This window comes from Microcaecilia unicolor, chromosome 2, assembly GCF_901765095.1.
Source record: "Microcaecilia unicolor chromosome 2, aMicUni1.1, whole genome shotgun sequence".
NCBI lineage: Eukaryota > Metazoa > Chordata > Amphibia > Gymnophiona > Siphonopidae > Microcaecilia > Microcaecilia unicolor.
This window is the reverse complement of record NC_044032.1, coordinates 535,151,336-535,166,452: the sequence shown is the minus strand read 5'-3', so window position 1 is coordinate 535,166,452 and position 15,117 is coordinate 535,151,336. Positions and strand designations below refer to the sequence as shown.

The 15,117-nt window shown below is 44.7% G+C and overlaps 1 protein-coding gene across 8 annotated transcripts in view; it reads right to left on the bottom strand.

The window, feature by feature from the left end:
• Positions 1 to 14,567, bottom strand: part of LOC115461463 — a 162,720-nt gene extending 148,153 nt beyond the window's left edge. For 5 of the 8 annotated variants that reach the window (XM_030191283.1, XM_030191278.1, XM_030191275.1 and 2 more), the window contains exon 1: positions 14,200 to 14,308. The gene's annotated coding sequence lies outside the window, so the exon portion shown is untranslated. The other 3 variants (XM_030191276.1, XM_030191282.1, XM_030191279.1) reach the window with 1 other exon arrangement.
• Between the last annotated feature and the right edge of the window lie 550 nt (positions 14,568 to 15,117).

The window sequence follows — 15,117 nt, the reverse complement described above, 5'->3', positions numbered from 1 at the left end:
AAACATGTGGCACACCGGAGCACAGCACAAACAAGCAAAAATATGTCCTTTTTTTTTTTTTTTTTTAACATTCAGGTAGATTAGGCAGTTTTCTGTCTTCGGAGGAATCACAGTCTGTTTGTATCTGCCAAAGACCTCAAGGAGCAGTTGTGAGATTTCAGGCTCCCCTGGTTCTCACTTCACTGATCTAATCATTAAACTGCTCCTCCACGATTTTTTTTTTTTTTTTAGTAGCACCTACACACAGTGCTCCCATTGATGTCCCAAGGCCTGAAGCACAGCAGAAAGGACCCACCACCCTAGGTCCACAGTCACCCCCCCCCCTTTCAGAGCAGGGCACAGCAGCAGCACCGGACTGCCAGACTCACTGTGTTGAATGAGACTCCTCATCTTCTGAGCAGACTGGTTGCTGAGCAGGCTCTCACACAGAGGGAAAACAAGGAAAATGCGCAGAACACCCTAGGGCGAAGGCACAACAGGGACATTACCCTCTGTTCAGGGTCACCAGCGTATGAGTCTGTCAAGCTGGGTGTAGCCCAGACATTATTGAAGTATGGTCTGTAGATGTTTACATACCTTCTACAAATGGCTGCATCAGACTTGCATGAATTAATTTGATTACACTCTGCCTTTTCCTATCTGACTGGGAGGCCGATGCTGAAATCCCGGACACTAAAGCCCACAACACAAATCCCACAGCGCAACAACAGCGCAGAAAAATAGCTCTAACAAATGCTCAAAACAAATTACATTCAAATTTTATGCGCAGGTAATTTGAGCTATTAAACCAAAAGCGCATAACAGTTTTGTGGTAAGCAAAAACAAAAAGCAAAACAAAAACGGAACTGCAAGCAAACATTGGTGCTGCTCTTTTGTGCTTTTAAAGATCAGCTTTTCAAAAATGCTTTGCACTAACATTGTTGAAAGGCTCATATTTAAGTGTAGAAAAACAGGAGTTGATGTGTTCTTTCAGTGTTGGTTTTGCTCGAACTCACACACATTTGTTTCTCACTATAGTTTGTGATTTGCTAGACTGGCCTAACTGCTGGGGCAGAGCAGGGCAGAGTACAGGCTAAAAAAAAAATACATGTAATAGGAAAGGAAAAGGAACTTCATTAATAACAGGACAGAAAGCATTCACTCAGCTCTTAGAAGATGCACAGGCTTCCTTTCGCTTCCAAAAGACAAAAACAGCCATTTAAAGTGAGGAATTGACAAGAAATCCTCTCCTCACACCCCTCTACACTACCCCTGAGCTGGCGGTATGTTTTCAGCATTATAGATCATTTCCACTGGGCCCGGTAGCATTGCCGTCACAGCATTGGGAAAGATTTATCAACCAACCTAATCTGCGTCCATTTAAATGAATTTCAATACAATCTGGGGCAATGATTTGCGCACGTTAACAGCTGTGGCCCAGCCCTTTGAGCATTCTGCGCACAATAATGTGCGCGAAAGTCAGACGCTAACCGCTTCTTAGCGCTGGCACTAATTGTGAGCTTTGACTCCTTGGAGAGGTAACTGGAGCATACAGAGCCCCAATGATCAATTTCCCTGTTCTGTTCCGAACAGCACTGTAAAATTAGCGCCGGAACAGCGTGGGGAAATAATGCCCCTATGATCGAAGCTAAATCATGCAAATATATGCACGCTATTAGCTTCAATCGTGGAAGTATTTCTGCAGGAGGATTGTGTGCCCAAGGCACAATCCTCCCGCAGAAGTTGTTTGACAGGTCCGAACTGTCAAAAAAACAAAACCCTGACCTGTCAAACATACCAATGCTAAGGGCTGAGGTCCAGTGGACCTCCAGACCCCCTAACCCCCCCCCCCCCCCCCCCACCACCACCACCGGACAGAGAGGGCTAGAGGTCCAGAGGAATAGTTAATGCCCCATTTAGCACGCATTTGCAAGCTACTTGCGGTCAGAGCCTGCGAGTGCATTGTTTCATGTGCTTCCCGGCTCTGATCATGGGGTGAGATCAAATGTTGGTGCTAGTATGGCATTATCAACCTCTAGTGCCTGCATTTGCTTCTGATCACAGAGGTTCTGACCAATCAGAAGGGAGAGAAAATCTAGTTGAACAGTGTAAACTTACACCCCCGGATTCTATATATGGCACTCAAAATTGCGCACTGAAATTTGGCACACATCAGGCATATTCCATACTTTGCATGCACAACTTAATTGGCAATAATTGGGCACTAATAATCAATTGTTGGCGCCAATTGGCAGCAATTAAAATTTACATGTTCAGCTTCCTAGTTGGGATTCTAGAAAGATGTATGCATAAGTTTTCCACATAGATCCAAAATGGTGGTGTGGTGATGGGAGAGGCATGGGTGGATAAGGGATGTTCCTTGAAATTGTGCACAGTATTACAGAATATGGAACATCAGCGCCTAATTTAGGCAAGAAGATTTATACAAGGTTTCAGTTGGGGTAAATCACAAATTCTGGTGCTAAGCACTATTTAAAATTTGTGCACCACTTATAAATTAGCACATAGCGCTCATTTGCACCCAAAATTTGAGCACCATTTACAGAATTCAGTCCATAGTTTGACAAAATGGCACATTTCCAGTGCAACCTCATGTATATTTTTTGGGGGGACTGAATGTGAAAAGACATGGCAAAATGTGTCTTGTTTTAGTGATAGCGGTCATATGAGGTGCGTGTGTACGTCTCTGTCTTTGTGCCCATGTGTACAGGTGGATGGACAAATAGACAGATAGATAGAGCCTCCCCAATACGTGCTATTGCTTGGTTGAAACACACCTGTAAAAATGTTGTTGTCCAGCCAGTCAGGGGAGAGACACAAATACCAGTGAGACAAATCTGAGGCCCTTAGAGAAGGAATTTGCAATTCTTATCCCTGTGAGAAGACGTGCAGTGTGTTGATTGGAAGCTCTCTGTGCTCTGAGGACTGCAGCAGAAGAGAGTGCTGCAGTTGGCTGCTGTGAGGAGTTTCCCCTTCTCCTCTGCTGGGTCTCCTTACGATATGTAAGCCCAGTTATAGGAGAAATATGTATGAAACATGTGTGGGATAAGCATAAAGGAATCCTGTGCAGAAGGAATGGATCCTCAGGAGCTTAGTCAAGATCGGGAGGCAGGGATAGTGCTGGGCAGACTTATACGGTCTGTGCCAGAGCCGGTGGTGGGAGGCAGGGATAGTGCTGGGCAGACTTATACGGTCTGTGCCCTGAAGAACACAGGTACAAATCAAAGTAGGGTATACACAAAATTAGCACATATGGCGTTATCTTGTTGGGCAGACTGGATGGACCGTGCAGGTCTTTTTCTGCCGTCATCTACTATGTTACTATGTATGTATGTTACTGTCATTTATCCTGTAGAGTCCACAGTCGTCAGTAAGTTTTAAAGAGTTATGTGGTTAATTGCATTCACTACTTACCTAACAAACAGCCTCTTTTACTAAACTGCCCTAGCGATTCCCACGCAGCAAATGTGATGCAGTGCATTCAAAATGAACGGGCTGCAGTGCATTTGCCATGCCGAGAATCACTAGCATGGTTTAGTAAAAGAGACCCAAAAGACTATTAAGAGACCTTGGGACACACTGCAATCAGAGATACCTTCTAGCTTCACGGAAGCGAGGTCTATAAGAGGAGTGGACCGCCTGGCCCTTGGAGGAAGGCCTCGGCCTATCTTCGGGCAAGCGCTGGGGTTTAGGATCTCCCAGGCCTTTAACAAATTTTTTTTTCCAACTCCTCACCAAATAGGAGAAGGCCTTGAAAGGGCAACTTCACCAACCTTTGCTTAGAGGCCATGTCCGTTGCCCAATGTCGTAGCCAAATAAGACGGCGAGCCCCCACTGCTACTGCCATTTGTTTAGCCAAAGCTCTGACAATATCATAAAGGGCATCAGCCAAAAAGGACAAGGCCGACTCCAGCCGCGGAGCCACATCCGAGAAGGGCCTCCGCTCCATCTCCGGGCTGTTCCACTGCCTGTTGCAACCACGCCAGGCAGGCTCTAGCAGCATAACAACTGCATGCAGAAGCCCGAACAGTAAGACCTGCAATTTCAAAGGACCGTTTAAGTGCTGCTTCCAGCCTACGGTCTTGTATATCCTTCAGGGCAACTCCTCCTTCCACAGGGAGGGTAGTTCTCTTTGTCACCGCAGTGACTAGGGCATCTACTTTAGGTATTGCAAAGCGAGCCAAATGCTCCTAACTCAGAGGGTATAATTGCCCCAAAGCCCTGGAAACTTTCAAAGGTCCTTCGGGATCAGCCCACTGAGCAGAAATAAGCTCTTGGATGGAGTCATGCAAAGGAAAGGCTCAAGCAGGCTTTTTGGTACTTGCCATCTTCGGATTTCCAGAGGAGGCCACGCCACTCCCAGGATCTTCAATAGAAAGGACCTGTAAGACAATCTGAAATAAGCGCTGGCAGCTCCTCGCGGTGGAAAATCCTCACTGCGGACGGATCATCTGGATCCAGTGGCCCCACTGCACCTTCCTCTGGTTCCTCTGAACACGAGGGCCTGCCAGACCCCTCAGAGTCACCACATCCTGACCATGGGGGGGGGGGGGGGGGGGGAAGGGGGTGCGCCACTCTCTGAAGGGGAATTTACCCTTCTGCACTTCTCTTGCAGCCAGCTATCAGGGAAAAACGCCTCAGAGGGCAATCCCAGGCCTGCATCCACCGGAGGGGCAGTAAGGGGGGCCGTAGAAAACCCCTGTGGCTGAGCTCATTTAAGCATATATGCATTATGAAGCAATAATACAAAGTCAGGGGAGAAAACCTCGCCCTGGGCACCCGGTTCCAGTCCGGGGCTAGTGGCTCTTTGGCCAGCCTCAATTCGAGGGCCCCCTCCGGTCTCCAGACCCTCCGTCTCAGCGGGGGTCGCGCCATGTGGTGCTTTCAAAATGGCGCCCGCTGCCAGCTCCACCGAGCAGGAAGAATCATCGCTCGCCATGCTCGGGCCTGCTCTTACGCCTGAACAGCACGTTTTACAGAGCCCCGCTGCTGATCTGCGCTTGCCACACTTGGAACAGCGCTTAACACTCTCTGCAGCCATCGCCGAAAAACGGCGGAAAATTCAAAATGGCGGCTTCACGCCAAAAACATCCCGATCGCGGGCCCTCCCTGGAGGAGTCAGAAAACACTCTTACCTCTCTGGACCGAGTATACAAGCGGTCACGCTGTAGAAACTGAAGAAAACCTCTTGCTTTTTTTTTTAATGCTGTGAGGAAATCAGAGAAAACAGCAAAAGAGGCAATCAAATCAACTCCGGAGGTACAGAACAGTGGGAAAGGCAGGGAAAGGCGAACCAATGTGCCTGCATCCACCAAGTATAGAGTGGAAAAGAGCAGGGAAAAGTGAAACTAATGTGCTCACATCCACTGGGGGGATGGGTAAGGCAGGGAAAGGGCTAACCTACCGTATTTTTCGGACTATAAGACGCACCGGACCATAAGACGCACCTAGGTTTTAGAGGAGGGAAATAGGGAAAAAAAATGCGGACCATAAGACACACTTTTTCCCTCCTCTAAAACCTAGGTGCTCCGGTGCGTCTTGTTGGAATCCCTCCCTCCAAGTTCGGGATCGCCCTCCCTAGGGTTACCTCCCCTCCCCCCGGCCCCGTCACCACCTCTCCCCTTACTCACGCGATCTTCCCTGGTGGTCTAGTGACGTCAGGGCAGGAAAGAGCCCCCTCTTTCTTGCCCAGCGCGCTGCTCTGCATCCTCCTGTATGCTGCCTGTGATGACGGTCTTGGCGAGATTCAAAATGTCCGCCGAGAATTGAAGTCTCGGCGGCCATTTTGAATCTCGCCGAGACCGTCATCACAGGCAGCATACAGGAGGATACAGAGCAGCGCGCTGGGCAGGAAAGAGGGGGCTCTTTCCTGCCCCGACGTCACTAGACCACCAGGGAAGATCGCGTGAGTAAGGGGAGAGGTGGTGACGGGGCCGGGGGGAGGGGAGGTAACCCTAGGGAGGGCGATCCCGAACTCGGAGGGAGGGCGGGCGGCCTGCTAAATCTCTACCTTCGGACTATAAGACGCACCCCCCATTTTCCTCCCAAATTTTGAAGGAAAAAAGTGCGTCTTATAGTCCAAAAAATACGGTATGTGCCTTTAAAGTGAAGCTGCTATAGCCTCTAACACCCCGGCTAACAACTGGCAAGCCAGGAGCCACCCCCAGGCAGATTTTTTAAGGAGCTTGATCAAGCTGCAACCACCCTGCTTGGGGAGATAGAGAATACTGAAGAGGCAGTGGAGCTAGCTGACCATGTGGCACTGTGAAATTTGAGTGCTCTCTATCTCCCCCTGCTGGTTGATGGACACAACCCATACGTAATGGCTTCATCTGCTTGATGACAAGGAAAGTGGGGTTCCCCAGAGGTCTCTGCTGGGACTGCGGCTTTTTGACATATTTATAAGTGATCTAGAGATGGGAGTAACTAGTGAGGTAATTAAATTTGCTGATGACACAAAGTTATTCAAAGTGGTTAAATCGCAAAAGGATTGTGAAAAATTACAAGAGGACCTTACGAGACTGGGAGACTGGGCATCCAAATGGCAGATGACGTTTAACGTGAGCAAGTGCAAAGTGATGCATGTGGGAAAGAGGAACCTGAATTATAGCTACATAATGCAAGGTTCCACATTAGGAGTCACCGACCAGGAAAGTGATCTAGGCGTCATTGTTGATGATACTCTGAAACCCTCTGCTGTGTGCGGCGGCTAGGAAAGCAAATAGAATATTAGGTATTATTAGGAAAGGAATAGAAAACAAAAATGAGGATGTTATAATGCTTTTGTATCGCTCCACGGTGCGATTGCACCTCAAGTAATGTGTGTAATTCTGGTCTCCCCATCTCAAAAAAGATATAGTGATATTAGAAAAGGTACAGAGGAGGGCAACGAAAATGATAAAGGGGTTGGGACTTCTCTATGAGGAAAGGCTAAAGCAGCTAGGGCTCTTCAGCTTGGAGAAGAGATGGCTGAGGGGAGATATGATAGAGGCCTATAAATTAATGTAGTGGAACAGGCAGACGTGAATCACTTGTTTACTCTTTCCAAAAATACAAAGACTAGGGAGCACACAACGAAGCTACAAAGTAGTAAATTTAAAACGAACTGGAGAAAATATTTCTTCACTCAACTTATAATTAAACTCTGGAATTCATTGCCAGAGAATGTAGTAAAAACAGTTTGCTTAGCGGGGTTTAGAAAAGGTTTGGATAGCGTCCTAAAGGAAAAGTCCATACGCCATTATTAAAATGGACTTGGGGAAAATCCACTACTTATACTACTTATTTCTAAGATAAGCATCATAAAACGTATTATACTGCTTTGGTATCTTGCCAGGTATTTGTAACCTGGTTTGGCCACTGTTGGAAACAGGATACTGGGCTTGATCGGCCTTTGGTCTGTCCCAGTATGGCAATACTTATGTACTTATTTATATACGTATGACTGACTATACACCACTCTACACCTGGACACACACTGTAACTTAGACCAGTTTCTTATATCTTGTTTAACTGTACAAAGAACTTGCCTTGAGTTTAGCCACCCATCTATTAACTCCAATTGAGTCCGTGGGGCTCATTTTCAAAGCACTTAGACTTACAGAGTTCCATAGGTTTCTATGTAACTTTGTAAGTTTAAGTGCTTTGAAAATGAGTCGTTGTATCACCCATTTTGTCCCCATCTATACTTGGCCCCTCGGCAACATGGTAAGCTGTACTGTAGAAAAGCATTAGCATCATATTAATTAAATGTTTTAATGTGTGCTTATTAGGTGTTTCATTAGTATTATGCTTACAACGTATAATTGTAGTGCTGTTAAATGTGTATATTTTTGATACTGTTTCATGGTAGTCCTATTATTAGGTTTCAATTTGCTGTTTTCAAGTTTACCTCATTTATTGTAGTTCTGTTTATATTTGGTCATTGTTACTATAGTTATGCTGTTAACAAAATTGTAAGTTTTTTGTTAAACTGTACCTGCTGTATACCGCCTTGGGTGAATCTCTTCATAAAGGCAGTTAATAAATCCCAATAAATGAAATACAATTAATATTAAAAACTTAAAACAGCGCAAACATGGCAACTGCATCTGAAGCACCAACAATAATCAAACGACGACAGTATGTTGTGATAATTTGGTGCCAAAAGTTACAAAGGTTATTTATTCCTTGGTGTGATATTTGAGGTGGAGTGAAATATTTTCAGCAACAGATGGGCCAACCTTAGACTGTCCAATGCTTTCCCACACTGCCACAAGGACGGCTTTGTATCTTGCTGTTTTCTGTTCTCATTCTAATCTTTCTCAAATGAATGGTGGGGAATAGAGCATGATGCAGCCACTCACCTGCACAAAACTGTAATGAAAGGTATGAGAGCACAGCTTCTGAGCTAAGGAACTGAGTTCGATTCCCACTTCAGGCACAGGCAGCTCCTTGTGACTCTGGGCAAGTCACTTAACCCTCCATTGCCCCATGTAAGCCGCATTGAGCCTGCCATGAGTGGGAAAGCATGGGGTACAAATGTAACAAAAATAAAATAAATATTGCAAACTGTGAGTATGTTGAAGTTGGATTTTTTTTAAATAGTTCAATTTTACTGGGTTGGATATAAACATCATCCTTAGCCACAGATTTTTTCTCTCTTTCTTTTCTTTAGCAGTTTTATCATTCTTCTTAAAACGTAGCTAATTGAACCAGCCTCTATTGTACTATGGCCTTCATTTGCAACCATTTAAGATTTTTCATCTATTTTAACTACCTCCTCCCAATATAACAGAAATTCTTAACATTACCCAGTTCCAGGAAAGATTTTCTTTTCTTATATACCGTCAGCCGAAAAGGTATGAAAGTGGTAAACATTCAGGTACAGTAGGTATTTTTCTGTGCCTGGAGGAGAGACGGAAACAAAATCTGCAGCCAAAATTTGCTGCACAATTTCGGCCAAAACCGAAATCCGGGAGGCACGGCCCCCTTGGCAGAAAGAGGATGCCCCTGGCCTCCCCGACAGAAAAGTGTTCCTTGAACCTACCATATATCCCCTGGAGGCATATTTTCAAAGCACTTAGCCTCCCAAAGTTCCATAGAAACCTATGGAACTTAGCCTCCCAAAGTGCTTTGAAAATATGCCTCCTGGTGGTCTAGTGGCCTAGTTGAGGTAGGAGCGATTCCCATTCCCTTCTGTCCATGCTGGCTCTGCATTCAAAATGGCTGCTAGGACCTCCTAAGGTGGAAGGGCGGCAGGTGACTTTAGGTCAAGGAGGGCAGTGGGACTGTTTTCTGTCAGGTGGTGGTGGTGGTAGGGGAGGGGTGCTGAGTTTTAGTTTCAGTCAATAATGCACCAGTATTATTGACTGAAACATGGCCAAATCCAGATTTTGGGCTGGTTTCAGCACCACCAATTGTATTTTTAGTTAAAAAAAAAAAGGCCAAATATTCAAAAAAACAGTCGGACTCCTAAATGTATACCCATTTCCAGCCAAATTTAGGAGCATAAGTTTTCAGCTGAGAATTCATCTTAATGTAGGGGCTCAATAGTTATGCTCATAGATTTATGAACTCAATCCCAGTAAATTTTCAAAGAGGCCAATTTAGGAGCATAACTCTCAAAGATGGGAGCAAAAATACTTTGAATATCAGCCTTAAAATTTATGTGGAAACTTGTTTTCAGTCTCAGCATTCCTCAGCACTTAACAGGAAAGGGGCAATGAGATGTCCTTGAATTTAGCAGTGATGGTAGGGAATTCTGAATGAACCAGCATGAACCAGACATTCCATCTCAAATTCCTGTTCTAGCAGTAACACAGGTGGCTCTCAGTCACTGTTACAGGAATGTTAAAGTTCATGCCATAGAAAACATCTACAGTTTCAATTTTTATTCAATTGTGTTGAAACTTCTAAAAGTAGTAGTAGTAGTAACATTTTAGTCCATTATCCAATTGGAAGTTCAATCGGGAATCCCTTTTATAGTTCTGATATTTAGTGGTTAGCGCAGCGGACTTTGATCCTGGGGAACTGGGTTCAATTCCCACTGTAGCTCCTTGTGACTCTGAGCAAGTCACTTACCCTCCATTGCCCCAGGTACAAATAAGTACCTGTATATACTATGTAAACTGCTTTGAATGTAGTTGCAAAAAAAAAAAAAAAAAAAAAACACAGGAAGGTGGTATATTTTATTTTTTTAAATTTTTGTTACATTTGTACCCTGCGCCTTCCCACTCATGGCAGGCTCAATGCGGCTTACATGGGGCAATGGAGGGTTAAGTGACTTCCCAGAGTCACAAGAAGCTGCCTGTGCCTGAAGTGGGAATCAAACTCAGGTCCTCAGTTCCCCAGGACCAAAGTCCACCACCCTAACCACTAGGCCACTCCTAGTCCCATTCCCCCCTTTCTAAGGAGAAATAGCTTTTGCACCAGTTCTGAAAATTCCAGCTTAGTCATGCTGACATTACTGAATGTCAGCAGATCGAGGTATTAATGCAGGTGACCGAAAAGCAGGTGAATACCACTATATTGCTTTGGCTGAAAATCTTTACTTATTTACCAAGATTTATAGACCGCCTTTTTAAAGAAATTCCCCAAGGAGGTGTACAACAAGAATAAGTTGAACATAGGAAACAGACAATTACAGCAGTAAAAATGCTCAAGTATCAGTCCACAGAATAGCATAATATACTACTTAAAGTGTCAACACAATACACAATAAAACATTTGAATAGACAACATAAGGTGTAGAAATGATGGACCACATAAGACAGAATAACATGAGTTAGAAAATAAGGGGACTAATTTAAAGAAAAGTACATGAATATAACATCAGGGTAGGAGAGAATAAACTGTGTCAGTCCTTGTGTGTGAAACCAGCAAGTTAATTGCTTCTTCTATTAAAGGCTTGGGAGAAGAGCCAAGCTTTCACCTGTTTCCTGAAGTAGAGATAGTTCCCCTTAGAGCAAGTAAAAGGTATGTGAGGGTTTTCACAGGCTATTTGCAGCTGGATTAAAAAGCCATGCACCTAGGGCTGTCTTTGATGAAGGGGGAGGAAACAGCACAGCCATTTGATTTTACTCCTATTGGCCACTAATAGAAATAGTAAGTACAAGGTAGGCAGGTATCCTGGGTGGAGGGGCACGGGTGAGCTGTGGCTACCACCACATTGGAGTCAAACCCAAGCATTCAGCAGGGCCTGGACAAGTGAGATAAAGACCTGGAGGCACTGTCAACATGCCCCCTCATGTTACCCTCAGGCCCCTCCAAAAATAACTTAAAACTCCTGGGTGTTACTATTGATCGAAATCTCACCCTTGATTGACATGGGAAGAATGTGACAAAGAAAATGTTTTTTGTTATGTGGAAGCTGAAAAGAGTGAAACCTTTTTTCCCAAGGGAAGTATTCCACAAACTAGTGCAATTGCTAGTACTGAGCCACCTGGATTACTGTAACTCCATTTTCGCAGGATGCAAAGAAAAAACCATTAAGAAACTCCAGATTGCCCAAAATACCGCAGCTAGACTCATATTCGGAAAGGCGAAGTATGAGAGCGCCAAACCCGTCAGAGAAAAATTACATTGGCTTCCACTAAAAGATCAAATTGCATTCAAGGTTTGCACCTTAACCCATAAAATCATCCATGGAGAAGCTCCATCATACCAGGGGCGTAACCAGACTTCAGTGGGAGGGGGGTCCAGAGCTCGAGGGGAGGGGGCACATTTTAGCCCCCCCCCCCCCCCGCCATTGTCGCCCCACCGTCTCTGCCGACCCCCCTCCTGCCGCGAAACCTCCCCCACCGCCGCCTACCTTCCATTTTGCTGGCGGGGGACCCCACTCCCCGCCAGCCGACGTGCTCTCCGACCGTTCTGCTGCAGAGAAAAGTCTTCTTCCTTGCATCCTTGCAAGCTAGACTGCCCCAACTTGACATTTCGTTCTTTAGATTGTAAGCTCCTTTGAGCAGGGACCGTCCTTCTTGGTTTATTTTGTACAGCGCTGCGTAACCCTAGTAGCGCTCTAGAAATGTTAAGTAGTAGTAGTAGCAGCATGCTGACGTCCTGCACGTTCTGCATGTTCTGTTCTCTGAGTCTGACGTCCTGCATGCCAGGAAGAAGACTTTTCTCTGCAGCAGAACGGTCGGAGAGCGGGGTCCCCCGCCAGCAAAACGTAAGGTAGGCGGCGGCGGGTTTGCCGGGAGGAGGGTCCCAAATGAAATCTACGGGGGCCCACGCAGCTACGCCACTGCATCATACATGTCAGACCTAATTGACTTACCTGCACGAAACATCAAAAGTTCATCACGTACCTTCTTAAACCTCCACTACCCCAACTGTAGAGGACTCAAATACAAATCACTACACACATCTACCTTCACATACCTCTGCACAAAATCATGGAATAAACTACCGAATGCTATAAAAACAACGCATGACTTGACAACCTTCCGGAAGTTATTGAAGACGCACCTGTTCGAAGAGACTTACAATAATAATCCTCCTTAATGACTTTATTCCATTCTACATCTAAACCAACTAATACTGATCCCTTCTAATTTGATTATGTTAATCACATTATCACTATTGGTCATTATATCTTACCTGTTTTGTGTTATGTAAATAATTCTACTGACTTATCTACCTAAGTTCTTACACAGTAATATGTTAAATTAGACCATACCTCTTACTCTGTTTATGATTATACCTTTTGCAACATAGTGTAAGCCACATTGAGCCTGCAAACAGGTAGGAAAATGTGGGGTACAAATGCAGCAAATAAATAAATAAAAATAAATCCTGGCTATGACACTGCTTGTAAGTACACACTTTGTGCAGTTTACAAAATGAAACTATCTGAACCAATGGTTCTCAAATCAGCCACATTCAACCAATCAGTGTTTCCCAAGTCAGTCCCAGAGTACCTACTTGCCAGTCAAGTTTTCAGGATGTCCACAATAAATATGCAGAAAGGAGATATGCACATAATGAAAGCAGTGTATAAAAATCAAGTTTATGCATATTCATTGTGGATATCATGAAAATCTGACTGGCAAGGACCACAGACTGGCATGGGAGTACTCCAGGATATCCTGAAAACCTGACTGGGAGGGGGTACTCCAGGACCACAGCTCCAAAACTATATCATGTCTATTCACTGCAGATATCCTGAAAACCCGACTGGCTGGTATTAGATTTTATTGACTGCTTTTTTGAAGAAATTACCCAGTCTCAGGTTTCCAGTGTGGTTTTAAGATTTCCACAATGAAAATGCAGATTTATCTGCATAAAATGGAGGCAGTGCCATGTAAATAAATCTCAGGCATATTCATTGTGGAAATCCTGAAAACCAGACTGGCTGTCCCTGCTTTAAATATAGCATGAGTGGTTGAATAGCAGCTTCAGAGGAGCTGTCACAAAACAAGCAGCTGTGGCTATAATCAAAGACATACCTTTTGTTCCAGACATGTGCAAATAATGCAAGAAAGAGAACATATTTGCATTAAAGAAGTCCAGCCCCACCCCTCCAAACTTAGTTCTAAGAGTCGGATTTGAGTTTGAAAAATGGAAAGGCAGTGTATTTTTGTGGAAGCGGTGAAATGGAACATTTTGGGCTGTAGCCTTTTACAGTATATGCACCTAGTAATTCATTGGTTCAGGTGAGCATGACCTAAATGGCCGGCAGGTTACTTATTGAGAAAAAAAAATCTATGCAATATAAATTTCATCCTATACATACAGGATCCAATCCAAACAATTCTTAAAAAGAGACATTTTCAATGGCAAGGAGGAAGTGGACTGGTGAATTAAAGTCTGGCCATGTTTCAGTTTACATTGGCTCCATGAGAAAGAGTCAAACAATCCGGAAAACTAATGAAATTTCGCTTCTCAATCAGGAGAAAGTTAGAAAGAAAGCTACCCTGGCCAGGTATACGGAAAGGGGTGCGAAAGAGAAATGGGCTCCACACAAAGGAAAAAGGTAAAACACTTTGCAAACACTTCTGATGCATCTCCCCCCCCCCCACGGGGCTCAGTTACCGTAAATACAAGACTAACTAATCTTTGCTTTTCGGCACGGATAGTGAAGAAAGCACAGTTCTCAGCTGCGTAAAGTCAACTTTTTTATTTTACCCTAATACTTTGAACCACTAGCCAGTACTTTCCTTCCTTTGGAGTATTTTTTTTTTTTTTAATCGCAGCAGGTGTACCGCCCGTGTCCCTTACCTTTCAGTGGGGAATGGGAGCAAACGACGTCACTGACTGCAGAGAACTGTAAATCTACAACCTGAGCATCCACAACTCGGAGCAGAAGCCGGAAGAACAAGAAAGTTGCAATCCTTCCCTACCTGTGGTGTTCTTTCAGCACAGGAAGTCCAGCTCAGCTGCTCCCCGGCCGCGGGCTCCTCTGTTTTTGAATGTTAAAGAAATAAGCTATGCCCCGTTTAACCCACACTTTGCACTACCTCTTAGTGAGAGCCGCCGGCTGGTGCCATTGGGTATTAAGGAATCATGTGACGCAGATGGAAATCAAGTCCTTCAAAGTTTGCATATAATGCTTGCAGAAGCAGTAACCCTTTAGCTGCAGGTCAAATATGAGCAATGCTGATTTGTGTCCCCGCAAAACACCAACAAACTAAAAAAAAAAAAAACTTTTGAATAAATTTATTTCTCAGTGGGATGTCTCCTTAATCACTGGTACAGGAAGCTTTCCCTTTTCAGAGGTAATTGCTGCTGACTCTGTACCACACCAGATACAACTTGAAAGTGGAGGAGTAGCCTAGTGGTTAGAGCACTGGTCTTGTAATCCAGATGTGGCTGGTTTAAATCCCACTGCTGCTCCTTGTGAGCTTGGGCAAGTCACTTAACTCTCCATTGCCTCAGGTACAAACTTAGATTCTGAGCTCTCCTCGGACAGAGAAATAGCTAGACAGCCAATTTTGGGTGGGCCTGAGCACAAAGTGGGTGGGCACAAATTTTTCTCTCTCCCCCAGCACTTCCCAATTCAAAATATAAATACTTTAGCAGATGAGGATCCCCAATCTCTGTCAGCTGAAGGCCTCCAGTAAAGATGGCCAGAACTCCTCTCCACCAAGCCCAGTAGGCAGCAGCAACTCCTTGAGCCACTGATGCCAGCACCCCATA